The sequence below is a fragment of the Tinamus guttatus genome, unplaced genomic scaffold (genome assembly GCF_059628265.1).
Source record: "Tinamus guttatus ecotype Peru unplaced genomic scaffold, ASM5962826v1 Tinamus_guttatus_pri_ptg000404l, whole genome shotgun sequence".
NCBI classification, from domain to species: domain Eukaryota; kingdom Metazoa; phylum Chordata; class Aves; order Tinamiformes; family Tinamidae; genus Tinamus; species Tinamus guttatus.
Genome location: NW_028288938.1, coordinates 793,835 through 811,875, shown reverse-complemented (window position 1 = coordinate 811,875; position 18,041 = coordinate 793,835).

Here is an 18,041-nt window from a genome sequence, read left to right as displayed (position 1 = left end):
GCACAGCATGAGTCTTGGCACAGCAGAACACTTCCCTTGGCATGCCCTTTGCAGCCTCACTCCAAACGGGGCTCTCCGCTTCATCCATCCCTTGACTCCATACTAGCACCAACGGGCTGCAAAAGAGTTTCGCAGAAAACACCAAGGAACCTGTTTCTCACTCCAACCACAAAGTGCGTGCAGCACGAGTTTTGGCACAGCAGAACACTTCCCTTGGCATGCCCTTTGCAGCCTCACTCCAAACGGGGCTCTCCGCTTCATCCATCCCCTGACTCCATACTAGCACCAACGGGCTGCTAAAGCGTTTTGCAGAAAACACCAAAGAACCTGTTTCTCACTCCAACCACAAAGCGTGCGCAGCACGAGTCTTGGCACAGCAGAACACTTCCCTTGGCATGCCCTTTGCAGCCTCACTCCAAACGGGGCTCTCCGCTTCATCCATCCCCTGACTCCATACTAGCATCAAAGGGCTGCCAAAGAGTTTCGCAGAAAACACCAAGGAACCTGTTTCTCACTCCAACCACAAAGTGCGCGCAGCACGAGTTTTGGCACAGCAGAACACTTCCCTTGGCATGCCCTTTGCAGCCTCACTCCAAACGGGGCTCTCCGCTTCATCCATCCCCTAACTCCATACTAGCACCAAAGGGCTGCCAAAGAGTTTCGCAGAAAACACCAAGGAACCTGTTTCTCACTCCAACCACAAAGCGTGCGCAGCACGAGTCTTGGCACAGCTGAACACTTCCCTTGGCATGCCCTTTGCAGCCTCACTCCAAACGGGGCTCTCCGCTTCATCCATCCCCTAACTCCGTACTAGCACCAACGGGCTGCTAAAGCGTTTCGCAGAAAACACCAAGGAACCTGTTTCTCACTCCACCCACAAAGCGTGCGCAGCATGAGTCTTGGCACAGCAGAACACTTCCCTTGGCATGCCCTTTGCAGCCTCACTCCAAACGGGGCTCTCCGCTTCATCCATCCCCTGACTCCATACTAGCACCAACGGCCTGCTAAAGCGTTTCGCAGAAAACACCAAGGAACCTGTTTCTCACTCCAACCACAAAGTGCGCGCAGCACGAGTTTTGGCACAGCAGAACACTTCCCTTGGCATGCCCTTTGCAGCCTCACTCCAAACAGGGCTCTCCGCTTCATCCATCCCCTGACTCCATACTAGCACCAACGGGCTGCTAAAGCGTTTTGCAGAAAACACCAAAGAACCTGTTTCTCACTCCAACCACAAAGCGTGCGCAGCACGAGTCTTGGCACAGCAGAACACTTCCCTTGGCATGCCCTTTGCAGTTTCACTCCAAACGGGGCTCTCCGCTTCATCCATCCCCTAACTCCATACTAGCACCAACGGGGCTGCTAAAGCGTTTCGCAGAAAACACCAAGGAACCTGTTTCTCACTCCAACCACAAAGTGTGCGAAGCACGAGTCTTGGCACAGCAGAACACTTCCCTTGGCATGCCCTTTGCAGCCTCACTCCAAACGGGGCTCTCCGCTTCATCCATCCCATGACTCCAAACTAGCACCAACGGGCTGCTAAAGCGTTTCGCAGAAAACACCAAGGAACCTGTTTCTCACTCCATCCACAAAGCGTGCGCAGCATGAGTCTTGGCACAGCAGAACACTTCCCTTGGCATGCCCTTTGCAGCCTCACTCCAAACGGGGCTCTCCGCTTCATCCATCCCCTAACTCCATACTAGCACCAACGGCCTGCTAAAGCGTTTCGCAGAAAACACCAAGGAACCTGTTTCTCACTCCAACCACAAAGCGTGCGCAGCACGAGTCTTGGCACAGCAGAACACTTCCCTTGGCATGCCCTTTGCAGCCTCACTCCAAACGGGGCTCTCCGCTTCATCCATCCCCTGACTCCATACTAGCACCAACGGGCTGCTAAAGCGTTTCGCAGAAAACACCAAGGAACCTGTTTCTCACTCCAACCACAAAGTGCGCGCAGCACGAGTTTTGGCACAGCAGAACACTTCCCTTGGCATGCCCTTTGCAGCCTCACTCCAAACGGGGCTCTCCGCTTCATCCATCCCCTGACTCCATACTAGCACCAACGGGCTGCTAAAGCGTTTCGCAGAAAACACCAAGGAACCTGTTTCTCACTCCAACCACAAAGCGTGCGCAGCACGAGTCTTGGCACAGCAGAACACTTCCCTTGGCATGCCCTTTGCAGCCTCACTCCAAACGGGGCTCTCCGCTTCATCCATCCCCTAACTCCGTACTAGCACCAACGGGCTGCTAAAGCGTTTCGCAGAAAACACCAAGGAACCTGTTTCTCACTCCACCCACAAAGCGTGCGCAGCACGAGTCTTGGCACAGCAGAACACTTCCCTTGGCATGCCCTTTGCAGCCTCACTCCAAACGGGGCTCTCCGCTTCATCCATCCCCTGACTCCATACTAGCACCAACGGCCTGCTAAAGCGTTTCGCAGAAAACACCAAGGAACCTGTTTCTCACTCCAACCACAAAGTGCGCGCAGCACGAGTTTTGGCACAGCAGAACACTTCCCTTGGCATGCCCTTTGCAGCCTCACTCCAAACGGGGCTCTCCGCTTCATCCATCCCCTGACTCCATACTAGCACCAACGGGCTGCTAAAGCGTTTTGCAGAAAACACCAAAGAACCTGTTTCTCACTCCAACCACAAAGCGTGCGCAGCACGAGTCTTGGCACAGCAGAACACTTCCCTTGGCATGCCCTTTGCAGCCTCACTCCAAACGGGGCTCTCCGCTTCATCCATCCCCTAACTCCATACTAGCACCAACGGGGCTGCTAAAGCGTTTCGCAGAAAACACCAAGGAACCTGTTTCTCACTCCAACCACAAAGTGTGCGAAGCACGAGTCTTGGCACAGCAGAACACTTCCCTTGGCATGCCCTTTGCAGCCTCACTCCAAACGGGGCTCTCCGCTTCATCCATCCCCTGACTCCAAACTAGCACCAACGGGCTGCTAAAGCGTTTCGCAGAAAACACCAAGGAACCTGTTTCTCACTCCATCCACAAAGCGTGCGCAGCATGAGTCTTGGCACAGCAGAACACTTCCCTTGGCATGCCCTTTGCAGCCTCACTCCAAACGGGGCTCTCCGCTTCATCCATCCCCTAACTCCATACTAGCACCAACGGCCTGCTAAAGCGTTTCGCAGAAAACACCAAGGAACCTGTTTCTCACTCCACCCACAAAGCGTGCGCAGCACGAGTCTTGGCACAGCAGAACACTTCCCCTGGCATGCCCTTTGCAGCCTCACTCCAAACGGGGCTCTCCGCTTCATCCATCCCCTGACTCCATACTAGCACCAACGGGGCTGCTAAAGCGTTTCGCAGAAAACACCAAGGAACCTGTTTTTCACTCCAACCACAAAGTGTGCGAAGCACGAGTCTTGGCACAGCAGAACACTTCCCTTGGCATGCCCTTTGCAGCCTCACTCCAAACGGGGCTCTCCGCTTCATCCATCCCCTGACTCCAAACTAGCACCAACGGGCTGCTAAAGCGTTTCGCAGAAAACACCAAGGAACCTGTTTCTCACTCCATCCACAAAGCGTGCGCAGCATGAGTCTTGGCACAGCAGAACACTTCCCTTGGCATGCCCTTTGCAGCCTCACTCCAAACGGGGCTCTCCGCTTCATCCATCCCCTAACTCCATACTAGCACCAACGGCCTGCTAAAGCGTTTCGCAGAAAACACCAAGGAACCTGTTTCTCACTCCACCCACAAAGCGTGCGCAGCACGAGTCTTGGCACAGCAGAACACTTCCCTTGGCATGCCCTTTGCAGCCTCACTCCAAACGGGGCTCTCCGCTTCATCCATCCCCTGACTCCATACTAGCACCAACGGGCTGCTAAAGCGTTTCGCAGAAAACACCAAGGAACCTGTTTCTCACTCCAACCACAAAGTGCGCGCAGCACGAGTTTTGGCACAGCAGAACACTTCCCTTGGCATGCCCTTTACAGCCTCACTCCAAACGGGGCTCTCCGCTTCATCCATCCCCTAACTCCATACGAGCACCAACGGGCTGCTAAAGCGTTTCGCAGAAAACACCACGGAACCTGTTTCTCACTCCAACCACAAAGCGTGCGCAGCACGAGTCTTGGCACAGCAGAACACTTCCCTTGGCATGCCCTTTGCAGCCTCACTCCAAACGGGGCTCTCCGCTTCATCCATCCCCTGACTCCGTACTAGCACCAACGGGCTGCTAAACTGTTTCGCACAAAACACCAAGGAACCTGTTTCTCACTCCAACCACAAAGCGTGCGCAGCACGAGTCTTGGCACAGCAGAACACTTCCCTTGGCATGCCCTTTACAGCCTCACTCCAAACGGGGCTCTCCGCTTCATCCATCCCCTAACTCCATACTAGCACCAATGGGCTGCTAAAGCGTTTCGCAGAAAACACCAAGGAACCTGTTTCTCACTCCAACCACAAAGCGTGCGCAGCACGACTCTTGGCACAGCAGAACACTTCCCTTGGCATGCCCTTTGCAGCCTCACTCCAAACGGGGCTCTCCGCTTCATCCATCCCCTGACTCCATACTAGCATCAAAGGGCTGCCAAAGAGTTTCGCAGAAAACACCAAGGAACCTGTTTCTCACTCCAACCACAAAGTGCGCGCAGCACGAGTTTTGGCACAGCAGAACACTTCCCTTGGCATGCCCTTTGCAGCCTCACTCCAAACGGGGCTCTCCGCTTCATCCATCCCCTAACTCCATACTAGCACCAAAGGGCTGCCAAAGAGTTTCGCAGAAAACACCAAGGAACCTGTTTCTCACTCCAACCACAAAGCGTGCGCAGCACGAGTCTTGGCACAGCTGAACACTTCCCTTGGCATGCCCTTTGCAGCCTCACTCCAAACGGGGCTCTCCGCTTCATCCATCCCCTAACTCCGTACTAGCACCAACGGGCTGCTAAAGCGTTTCGCAGAAAACACCAAGGAACCTGTTTCTCACTCCACCCACAAAGCGTGCGCAGCACGAGTCTTGGCACAGCAGAACACTTCCCTTGGCATGCCCTTTGCAGCCTCACTCCAAACGGGGCTCTCCGCTTCATCCATCCCCTGACTCCATACTAGCACCAACGGGCTGCTAAAGCGTTTCGCAGAAAACACCAAGGAACCTGTTTCTCACTCCAACCACAAAGTGCGCGCAGCACGAGTTTTGGCACAGCAGAACACTTCCCTTGGCATGCCCTTTGCAGCCTCACTCCAAACGGGGCTCTCCGCTTCATCCATCCCCTGACTCCATACTAGCACCAACGGGCTGCTAAAGCGTTTCGCAGAAAACACCAAGGAACCTGTTTCTCACTCCAACCACAAAGCGTGCGCAGCACGAGTCTTGGCACAGCAGAACACTTCCCTTGGCATGCCCTTTGCAGCCTCACTCCAAACGGGGCTCTCCGCTTCATCCATCCCCTAACTCCGTACTAGCACCAACGGGCTGCTAAAGCGTTTCGCAGAAAACACCAAGGAACCTGTTTCTCACTCCACCCACAAAGCGTGCGCAGCACGAGTCTTGGCACAGCAGAACACTTCCCTTGGCATGCCCTTTGCAGCCTCACTCCAAACGGGGCTCTCCGCTTCATCCATCCCCTGACTCCATACTAGCACCAACGGCCTGCTAAAGCGTTTCGCAGAAAACACCAAGGAACCTGTTTCTCACTCCAACCACAAAGTGCGCGCAGCACGAGTTTTGGCACAGCAGAACACTTCCCTTGGCATGCCCTTTGCAGCCTCACTCCAAACGGGGCTCTCCGCTTCATCCATCCCCTGACTCCATACTAGCACCAACGGGCTGCTAAAGCGTTTCGCAGAAAACACCAAGAACCTGTTTCTCACTCCAACCACAAAGCGTGCGCAGCATGAATCTTGGCACAGCAGAACACTTCCCTTGGCATGCCCTTTGCAGCCTCACTCCAAACGGGGCTCTCCGCTTCATCCATCCCCTGACTCCATACTAGCACCAACGGGCTGCTAAAGCGTTTCGCAGAAAACACCAACGAACCTGTTTCTCACTCCCAACCACAAAGCGTGCGCAGCACGAGTCTTGGCACAGCAGAACACTTCCCTTGGCATGCCCTTTGCAGCCTCACTCCAAACGGGGCTCTCCGCTTCATCCATCCCCTAACTCCATACTAGCACCAACGGGCTGCTAAAGCGTTTCGCAGAAAACACCAAGGAACCTGTTTCTCACTCCACCCACAAAGCGTGCGCAGCACGAGTCTTGGCACAGCAGAACACTTCCCTTGGCATGCCCTTTGCAGCCTCAACTCCAAACGGGGCTCTCCGCTTCATCCATCCCCTGACTCCATACTAGCACCAACGGCCTGCTAAAGCGTTTCGCAGAAAACACCAAGGAACCTGTTTCTCACTCCAACCACAAAGTGCGCGCAGCACGAGTTTTGGCACAGCAGAACACTTCCCTTGGCATGCCCTTTGCAGCCTCACTCCAAACGGGGCTCTCCGCTTCATCCATCCCCTAACTCCATACTAGCACCAAAGGGCTGCCAAAGAGTTTCGCAGAAAACACCAAGGAACCTGTTTCTCACTCCAACCACAAAGCGTGCGCAGCACGAGTCTTGGCACAGCTGAACACTTCCCTTGGCATGCCCTTTGCAGCCTCACTCCAAACGGAGCTCTCCGCTTCATCCATCCCCTAACTCCGTACTAGCACCAACGGGCTGCTAAAGCGTTTCGCAGAAAACACCAAGGAACCTGTTTCTCACTCCACCCACAAAGCGTGCGCAGCACGAGTCTTGGCACAGCAGAACACTTCCCTTGGCATGCCCTTTGCAGCCTCACTCCAAACGGGGCTCTCCGCTTCATCCATCCCCTGACTCCATACTAGCACCAACGGCCTGCTAAAGCGTTTCGCAGAAAACACCAAGGAACCTGTTTCTCACTCCAACCACAAAGTGCGCGCAGCACGAGTTTTGGCACAGCAGAACACTTCCCTTGGCATGCCCTTTGCAGCCTCACTCCAAACGGGGCTCTCCGCTTCATCCATCCCCTGACTCCATACTAGCACCAACGGGCTGCTAAAGCGTTTTGCAGAAAACACCAAAGAACCTGTTTCTCACTCCAACCACAAAGTGTGCGAAGCACGAGTCTTGGCACAGCAGAAACACTTCCCTTGGCATGCCCTTTGCAGCCTCACTCCAAACGGGGCTCTCCGCTTCATCCATCCCCTGACTCCAAACTAGCACCAACGGGCTGCTAAAGCGTTTCGCAGAAAACACCAAGGAACCTGTTTCTCACTCCATCCACAAAGCGTGCGCAGCATGAGTCTTGGCACAGCAGAACACTTCCCTTGGCATGCCCTTTGCAGCCTCACTCCAAACGGGGCTCTCCGCTTCATCCATCCCCTAACTCCATACTAGCACCAACGGGCTGCTAAAGCGTTTCGCAGAAAACACCAAGGAACCTGTTTCTCACTCCACCCACAAAGCGTGCGCAGCACGAGTCTTGGCACAGCAGAACACTTCCCTTGGCATGCCCTTTGCAGCCTCACTCCAAACGGGGCTCTCCGCTTCATCCATCCCCTGACTCCATACTAGCACCAACGGCCTGCTAAAGCGTTTCGCAGAAAACACCAAGGAACCTGTTTCTCACTCCAACCACAAAGTGCGCGCAGCACGAGTTTTGGCACAGCAGAACACTTCCCTTGGCATGCCCTTTGCAGCCTCACTCCAAACGGGGCTCTCCGCTTCATCCATCCCCTGACTCCATACTAGCACCAACGGGCTGCTAAAGCGTTTTGCAGAAAACACCAAAGAACCTGTTTCTCACTCCAACCACAAAGCGTGCGCAGCACGAGTCTTGGCACAGCAGAACACTTCCCTTGGCATGCCCTTTGCAGCCTCACTCCAAACGGGGCTCTCCGCTTCATCCATCCCCTAACTCCATACTAGCACCAACGGGGCTGCTAAAGCGTTTCGCAGAAAACACCAAGGAACCTGTTTCTCACTCCAACCACAAAGTGTGCGAAGCACGAGTCTTGGCACAGCAGAACACTTCCCTTGGCATGCCCTTTGCAGCCTCACTCCAAACGGGGCTCTCCGCTTCATCCATCCCCTGACTCCAAACTAGCACCAACGGGCTGCTAAAGCGTTTCGCAGAAAACACCAAGGAACCTGTTTCTCACTCCATCCACAAAGCGTGCGCAGCATGAGTCTTGGCACAGCAGAACACTTCCCTTGGCATGCCCTTTGCAGCCTCACTCCAAACGGGGCTCTCCGCTTCATCCATCCCCTAACTCCATACTAGCACCAACGGCCTGCTAAAGCGTTTCGCAGAAAACACCAAGGAACCTGTTTCTCACTCCACCCACAAAGCGTGCGCAGCACGAGTCTTGGCACAGCAGAACACTTCCCTTGGCATGCCCTTTGCAGCCTCACTCCAAACGGGGCTCTCCGCTTCATCCATCCCCTGACTCCATACTAGCACCAACGGCCTGCTAAAGCGTTTCGCAGAAAACACCAAGGAACCTGTTTCTCACTCCAACCACAAAGTGCGCGCAGCACGAGTTTTGGCACAGCAGAACACTTCCCTTGGCATGCCCTTTGCAGCCTCACTCCAAACGGGGCTCTCCGCTTCATCCATCCCCTGACTCCATACTAGCACCAACGGGCTGCTAAAGCGTTTTGCAGAAAACACCAAAGAACCTGTTTCTCACTCCAACCACAAAGCGTGCGCAGCACGAGTCTTGGCACAGCAGAACACTTCCCTTGGCATGCCCTTTACAGCCTCACTCCAAACGGGGCTCTCCGCTTCATCCATCCCCTAACTCCATACGAGCACCAACGGGCTGCTAAAGCGTTTCGCAGAAAACACCACGGAACCTGTTTCTCACTCCAACCACAAAGCGTGCGCAGCACGAGTCTTGGCACAGCAGAACACTTCCCTTGGCATGCCCTTTGCAGCCTCACTCCAAACGGGGCTCTCCGCTTCATCCATCCCCTGACTCCATACTAGCATCAAAGGGCTGCCAAAGAGTTTCGCAGAAAACACCAAGGAACCTGTTTCTCACTCCAACCACAAAGTGCGCGCAGCACGAGTTTTGGCACAGCAGAACACTTCCCTTGGCATGCCCTTTGCAGCCTCACTCCAAACGGGGCTCTCCGCTTCATCCATCCCCTAACTCCATACTAGCACCAACGGGCTGCTAAAGCGTTTTGCAGAAAACACCACGGAACCTGTTTCTCACTCCAACCACAAAGCGTGCGCAGCACGAGTTTTGGCACAGCAGAACACTTCCTTTGGCATGCCCTTTGCAGCCTCACTCCAAACGGGGCTCTCCGCTTCATCCATCCCCTGACTCCATACTAGCACCAAAGAGCTGCCAAAGAGTTTCGCAGAAAACACCAAGGAACCTGTTTCTCACTCCAACCACAAAGCATGCGCAGCACGAGTTTTGGCACAGCAGAACACTTCCCTTGGCATGCCCTTTGCAGCCTCACTCCAAACGGGGCTCTCCGCTTCATCCATCCCCTAACTCCATACTAGCACCAACGCGCTGCTAAAGCCTTTCGCGGAAAACACCAAGGAACCTGTTTCTCACTCCAACCACAAAGCGTGCGCAGCACGAGTCTTGGCACAGCAGAACACTTCCCTTGGCATGCCCTTTGCAGCCTCACTCCAAACGGGGCTCTCCGCTTCATCCATCCCCTGACTCCATACTAGCACCAATGGGCTGCTAAAGCGTTTTGCAGAAAACACCAAGGAACCTGTTTCTCACTCCAACCACAAAGTGCGTGCAGCACGAGTTTTGGCACAGCAGAACACTTCCCTTGGCATGCCCTTTGCAGCCTCACTCCAAACGGGGCTCTCCGCTTCATCCATCCCCTGACTCCATACTAGCACCAACGGGCTGCTAAAGCGTTTTGCAGAAAACACCAAAGAACCTGTTTCTCACTCCAACCACAAAGCGTGCGCAGCACGAGTCTTGGCACAGCAGAACACTTCCCTTGGCATGCCCTTTGCAGCCTCACTCCAAACGGGGCTCTCCGCTTCATCCATCCCCTGACTCCATACTAGCACCAACGGGCTGCTAAAGCGTTTCGCAGAAAACACCAAGGAACCTGTTTCTCACTCCAACCACAAAGTGTGCGAAGCACGAGTCTTGGCACAGTAGAACACTTCCCTTGGCATGCCCTTTGCAGCCTCACTCCAAACGGGGCTCTCCGCTTCATCCATCCCCTGACTCCAAACTAGCACCAACGGGCTGCTAAAGCGTTTCGCAGAAAACACCAAGGAACCTGTTTCTCACTCCAACCACAAAGCGTGCGCAGCATGAGTCTTGGCACAGCAGAACACTTCCCTTGGCATGCCCTTTGCAGCCTCACTCCAAACGGGGCTCTCCGCTTCATCCATCCCCTAACTCCATACTAGCACCAACGCGCTGCTAAAGCGTTTCGCGGAAAACACCAAGGAACCTGTTTCTCACTCCAACCACAAAGCGTGCGCAGCACGAGTCTTGGCACAGCAGAACACTTCCCTTGGCATGCCCTTTGCAGCCTCACTCCAAACGGGGCTCTCCGCTTCATCCATCCCCTGACTCCATACTAGCACCAACGGGCTGCTAAAGCGTTTCGCAGAAAACACCAAGGAACCTGTTTCTCACTCCAACCACAAAGCGTGCGCAGCACGAGTTTTGGCACAGCAGAACACTTCCCTTGGCATGACCTTTGCAGCCTCACTCCAAACGGGGCTCTCCGCTTCATCCATCCCCTGACTCCATACTAGCACCAACGGGCTGCTAAAGCGTTTCGCAGAAAACACCAAAGAACCTGTTTCTCACTCCAACCACAAAGCGTGCGCAGCACGAGTCTTGGCACAGCAGAACACTTCCCTTGGCATGCCCTTTGCAGCCTCACTCCAAACGGGGCTCTCCGCTTCATCCATCCCCTGACTCCATACTAGCACCAACGGGCTGCTAAAGCGTTTCGCAGAAAACACCAAGGAACCTGTTTCTCACTCCAACCACAAAGCGTGCGCAGCACGAGTCTTGGCACAGCAGAACACTTCCCTTGGCATGCCCTTTGCAGCCTCACTCCAAACGGGGCTCTCCGCTTCATCCATCCCCTGACTCCATACTAGCACCAATGGGCTGCTGAAGCGTTTCGCAGAAAACACCAAGGAACCTGTTTCTCACTCCAACCACAAAGTGCGCGCAGCACGAGTTTTGGCACAGCAGAACACTTCCCTTGGCATGCCCTTTGCAGCCTCACTCCAAACGGGGCTCTCCGCTTCATCCATCCCCTAACTCCATACTAGCACCAACGCGCTGCTAAAGCGTTTCGCAGAAAACACCAAAGAACCTGTTTCTCACTCCAACCACAAAGCGTGCGCAGCACGAGTCTTGGCACAGCAGAACACTTCCCTTGGCATGCCCTTTGCAGCCTCACTCCAAACGGGGCTCTCCGCTTCATCCATCCCTGACTCCATACTAGCACCAACGGGCTGCTAAAGCGTTTCGCAGAAAACACCAAGGAACCTGTTTCTCACTCCAACCACAAAGTGTGCGAAGCACGAGTCTTGGCACAGTAGAACACTTCCCTTGGCATGCCCTTTGCAGCCTCACTCCAAACGGGGCTCTCCGCTTCATCCATCCCCTGACTCCAAACTAGCACCAACGGGCTGCTAAAGCGTTTCGCAGAAAACACCAAGGAACCTGTTTCTCACTCCAACCACAAAGCGTGCGCAGCATGAGTCTTGGCACAGCAGAACACTTCCCTTGGCATGCCCTTTGCAGCCTCACTCCAAACGGGGCTCTCCGCTTCATCCATCCCCTAACTCCATACTAGCACCAACGCGCTGCTAAAGCGTTTCGCGGAAAACACCAAGGAACCTGTTTCTCACTCCAACCACAAAGCGTGCGCAGCACGAGTCTTGGCACAGCAGAACACTTCCCTTGGCATGCCCTTTGCAGCCTCACTCCAAACGGGGCTCTCCGCTTCATCCATCCCCTGACTCCATACTAGCACCAACGGGCTGCTAAAGCGTTTCGCAGAAAACACCAAGGAACCTGTTTCTCACTCCAACCACAAAGCGTGCGCAGCACGAGTTTTGGCACAGCAGAACACTTCCCTTGGCATGCCCTTTGCAGCCTCACTCCAAACGGGGCTCTCCGCTTCATCCATCCCCTGACTCCATACTAGCACCAACGGGCTGCTAAAGCGTTGCGCAGAAAACACCAAAGAACCTGTTTCTCACTCCAACCACAAAGCGTGCGCAGCACGAGTCTTGGCACAGCAGAACACTTCCCTTGGCATGCCCTTTGCAGCCTCACTCCAAACGGGGCTCTCCGCTTCATCCATCCCCTGACTCCATACTAGCACCAACGGGCTGCTAAAGCGTTTCGCAGAAAACACCAAGGAACCTGTTTCTCACTCCAACCACAAAGCGTGCGCAGCACGAGTCTTGGCACAGCAGAACACTTCCCTTGGCATGCCCTTTGCAGCCTCACTCCAAACGGGGCTCTCCGCTTCATCCATCCCCTGACTCCATACTAGCACCAATGGGCTGCTGAAGCGTTTCGCAGAAAACACCAAGGAACCTGTTTCTCACTCCAACCACAAAGTGCGCGCAGCACGAGTTTTGGCACAGCAGAACACTTCCCTGGGCATGCCCTTTGCAGCCTCACTCCAAACGGGGCTCTCCGCTTCATCCATCCCCTAACTCCATACTAGCACCAACGCGCTGCTAAAGCGTTTCGCAGAAAACACCAAGGAACCTGTTTCTCACTCCAACCACAAAGCGTGCGCAGCACGAGTCTTGGCACAGCAGAACACTTCCCTTGGCATGCCCTTTGCAGCCTCACTCCAAACGGGGCTCTCCGCTTCATCCATCCCCTGACTCCATACTAGCACCAACGCGCTGCTAAAGCGTTTCGCAGAAAACACCAACGAACCTGTTTCTCACTCCAACCACAAAGCGTGCGCAGCACGAGTCTTGGCACAGCAGAACACTTCCCTTGGCATGCCCTTTGCAGCCTCACTCCAAACGGGGCTCTCCGCTTCATCCATCCCCTGACTCCATACTAGCACCAACGCGCTGCTAAAGCATTTCGCAGAAAACACCAAGGAACCTGTTTCTCACTCCAACCACAAAGCGTGCGCAGCACGAGTCTTGGCACAGCAGAACACTTCCCTTGGCATGCCCTTTGCAGCCTCACTCCAAACGGGGCTCTCCGCTTCATCCATCCCCTAACTCCATACTAGCACCAACGGGCTGCTAAAGCGTTTTGCAGAAAACACCAAGGAACCTGTTTCTCACTCCAATCACAAAGCGTGCGCAGCACGAGTCTTGGCACAGCAGAACACTTCCCTTGGCATGCCCTTTGCAGCCTCACTCCAAACGGGGCTCTCCGCTTCATCCAACCCCTACCTCCGTACTAGCACCAACGGGCTGCTAAAGCGTTTCGCAGAAAACACCAAGGAAGCTGTTTCTCACTCCAACCACAAAGCGTGCGCAGCACGAGTCTTGGCACAGCAGAACACTTCCCTTGGCATGCCCTTTGCAGCCTCACTCCAAACGGGGCTCTCCGCTTCATCCATCCCCTGACTCCGTACTAGCACCAACGGGCTGCTAAAGCGTTTCGCAGAAAACACCAAAGAACCTGTTTCTCACTCCAACCACAAAGCGTGCGCAGCACGAGTCTTGGCATAGCAGAACACTTCCCTTGGCATGCCCTTTGCAGCCTCACTCCAAACGGGGCTCTCCGCTTCATCCATCCCCTAACTCCATACTAGCACCAACGGGCTGCTAAAGCGTTTCGCAGAAAACACCAAAGAACCTGTTTCTCACTCCAACCACAAAGCGTGCGCAGCACGAGTCTTGGCACAGCAGAACACTTCCCTTGGCATGCCCTTTGCAGCCTCACTCCAAACGGGGCTCTCCGCTTCATCCATCCCCTGACTCCATACTAGCATCAAAGGGCTGCCAAAGAGTTTCGCAGAAAACACCAAGGAACCTGTTTCTCACTCCAACCACAAAGCGTGCGCAGCACGAGTTTTGGCACAGCAGAACACTTCCCTTGGCATGCCCTTTGCAGCCTCACTCCAAACGGGGCTTTCCGCTTCATCCATCCCCTGACTCCATACTAGCACCAACGGGCTGCTAAAGCGTTTCGCAGAAAACACCAAGGAACCTGTTTCTCACTCCAACCACAAAGCGTGCGCAGCACGAGTCTTGGCACAGCAGAACACTTCCCTTGGCATGCCCTTTGCAGCCTCACTCCAAACGGGGCTCTCCGCTTCATCCATCCCCTGACTCCATACTAGCACCAAAGGGCTGCCAAAGAGTTTCGCAGAAAACACCAAGAAACCTGTTTCTCACTCCAACCACAAAGTGCGCGCAGCACGAGTTTTGGCACAGCAGAACACTTCCCTTGGCATGCCCTTTGCAGCCTCACTCCAAACGGGGCTCTCCGCTTCATCCATCCCCTAACTCCATACTAGCACCAACGCGCTGCTAAAGCCTTTCGCGGAAAACACCAAGGAACCTGTTTCTCACTCCAACCACAAAGCGTGCGCAGCACGAGTCTTGGCACAGCAGAACACTTCCCTTGGCATGCCCTTTGCAGCCTCACTCCAAACGGGGCTCTCCGCTTCATCCATCCCCTGACTCCATACTAGCACCAAAGAGCTGCCAAAGAGTTTCGCAGAAAACACCAAGGAACCTGTTTCTCACTCCAACCACAAAGTGCGCGCAGCACGAGTTTTGGCACAGCAGAACACTTCCCTTGGCATGCCCTTTGCAGCCTCACTCCAAACGGGGCTCTCCGCTTCATCCATCCCCTAACTCCATACTAGCACCAACGCGCTGCTAAAGCCTTTCGCGGAAAACACCAAGGAACCTGTTTCTCACTCCAACCACAAAGCGTGCGCAGCACGAGTCTTGGCACAGCAGAACACTTCCCTTGGCATGCCCTTTGCAGCCTCACTCCAAACGGGGCTCTCCGCTTCATCCATCCCCTGACTCCATACTAGCACCAATGGGCTGCTAAAGCGTTTTGCAGAAAACACCAAGGAACCTGTTTCTCACTCCAACCACAAAGCGTGCGCAGCACGAGTCTTGGCACAGCAGAACACTTCCCTTGGCATGCCCTTTGCAGCCTCACTCCAAACGGGGCTCTCCGCTTCATCCATCCCTTGACTCCATACTAGCACCAACGGGCTGCTAAAGCGTTTCGCAGAAAACACCAAGGAACCTGTTTCTCACTCCAACCACAAAGTGCGTGCAGCACGAGTTTTGGCACAGCAGAACACTTCCCTTGGCATGCCCTTTGCAGCCTCACTCCAAACGGGGCTCTCCGCTTCATCCATCCCTTGACTCCATACTAGCACCAACGGGCTGCTAAAGCGTTTCGCAGAAAACACCAAGGAACCTGTTTCTCACTCCAACCACAAAGTGCGTGCAGCACGAGTTTTGGCACAGCAGAACACTTCCCTTGGCATGCCCTTTGCAGCCTCACTCCAAACGGGGCTCTCCGCTTCATCCATCCCCTAACTCCATACTAGCACCAACGGGCTGCTAAAGCGTTTCGCAGAAAACACCAAGGAACCTGTTTCTCACTCCAACCACAAAGCGTGCGCAGCACGAGTCTTGGCATAGCAGAACACTTCCCTTGGCATGCCCTTTGCAGCCTCACTCCAAACGGGGCTCTCCGCTTCATCCATCCCCTAACTCCATACTAGCACCAACGGGCTGCTAAAGCGTTTTGCAGAAAACACCACGGAACCTGTTTCTCACTCCAACCACAAAGCGTGCGCAGCACGAGTCTTGGCACAGCAGAACACTTCCCTTGGCATGCCCTTTGCAGCCTCACTCCAAACGGGGCTCTCCGCTTCATCCATCCCCTGACTCCATACTAGCATCAAAGGGCTGCCAAAGAGTTTCGCAGAAAACACCAAGGAACCTGTTTCTCACTCCAACCACAAAGTGCGCGCAGCACGAGTTTTGGCACAGCAGAACACTTCCCTTGGCATGCCCTTTGCAGCCTCACTCCAAACGGGGCTCTCCGCTTCATCCATCCCCTGACTCCATACTAGCACCAACGGGCTGCTAAAGCGTTTCACAGAAAACACCAAGGAACCTGTTTCTCACTCCAACCACAAAGCGTGCGCAGCACGAGTCTTGGCACAGCAGAACACTTCCCTTGGCATGCCCTTTGCAGCCTCACTCCAAACGGGGCTCTCCGCTTCATCCATCCCCTAAATCCATACTAGCACCAACGGGCTGCTAAAGCGTTTCGCAGAAAACACCAACGAACCTGTTTCTCACTCCAACCACAAAGTGCGCGCAGCACGAGTTTTGGCACAGCAGAACACTTCCTTTGGCATGCCCTTTGCAGCCTCACTCCAAACGGGGCTCTCCGCTTCATCCATCCCCTGACTCCATACTAGCACCAAAGAGCTGCCAAAGAGTTTCGCAGAAAACACCAAGGAACCTGTTTCTCACTGCAACCACAAAGCATGCGCAGCACGAGTTTTGGCACAGCAGAACACTTCCCTTGGCATGCCCTTTGCAGCCTCACTCCAAACGGGGCTCTCCGCTTCATCCATCCCCTAACTCCATACTAGCACCAACGCGCTGCTAAAGCCTTTCGCGGAAAACACCAAGGAACCTGTTTCTCACTCCAACCACAAAGCGTGCGCAGCACGAGTCTTGGCACAGCAGAACACTTCCCTTGGCATGCCCTTTGCAGCCTCACTCCAAACGGGGCTCTCCGCTTCATCCATCCCCTGACTCCATACTAGCACCAATGGGCTGCTAAAGCGTTTTGCAGAAAACACCAACGAACCTTTTTCTCACTCCAACCACAAAGCGTGCGCAGCACGAGTCTTGGCACAGCAGAACACTTCCCTTGGCATGCCCTTTGCAGCCTCACTCCAAACGGGGCTCTCCGCTTCATCCATCCGCTGACTCCATACTAGCACCAACGGGCTGCTAAAGCGTTTCGCAGAAAACACCAAGGAACCTGTTTCTCACTCCAACCACAAAGCGTGCGCAGCATGAGTCTTGGCACAGCAGAACACTTCCCTTGGCATGCCCTTTGCAGCCTCACTCCAAACGGGGCTCTCCGCTTCATCCATCCCCTGACTCCATACTAGCACCAACGGGCTGCTAAAGCGTTTTGCAGAAAACACCAAAGAACCTGTTTCTCACTCCAACCACAAAGCGTGCGCAGCACGAGTCTTGGCACAGCAGAACACTTCCCTTGGCATGCCCTTTGCAGCCTCACTCCAAACGGGGCTCTCCGCTTCATCCATCCCCTGACTCCATACTAGCACCAACGGGCTGCTAAAGCGTTTCGCAGAAAACACCAAGGAACCTGTTTCTCACTCCAACCACAAAGTGTGCGAAGCACGAGTCTTGGCACAGTAGAACACTTCCCTTGGCATGCCCTTTGCAGCCTCACTCCAAACGGGGCTCTCCGCTTCATCCATCCCCTGACTCCAAACTAGCACCAACGGGCTGCTAAAGCGTTTCGCAGAAAACACCAAGGAACCTGTTTCTCACTCCAACCACAAAGCGTGCGCAGCATGAGTCTTGGCACAGCAGAACACTTCCCTTGGCATGCCCTTTGCAGCCTCACTCCAAACGGGACTCTCCGCTTCATCCATCCCCTAACTCCATACTAGTACCAACGGGCTGCTAAAGCGTTTCGCAGAAAACACCAAGGAACCTGTTTCTCACTCCATCCACAAAGCGTGCGCAGCATGAGTCTTGGCAAAGCAGAACACTTCCCTTGGCATGCCCTTTGCAGCCTCACTCCAAACGGGGCTCTCCGCTTCATCCATCCCTTGACTCCATACTAGCACCAACGCGCTGCTAAAGCATTTCGCAGAAAACACCAAGGAACCTGTTTCTCACTCCAACCACAAAGCGTGCGCAGCACGAGTCTTGGCACAGCAGAACACTTCCCTTGGCATGCCCTTTGCAGCCTCACTCCAAACGGGGCTCTCCGCTTCATCCATCCCCTAACTCCATACTAGCACCAACGGGCTGCTAAAGCGTTTTGCAGAAAACACCAAGGAACCTGTTTCTC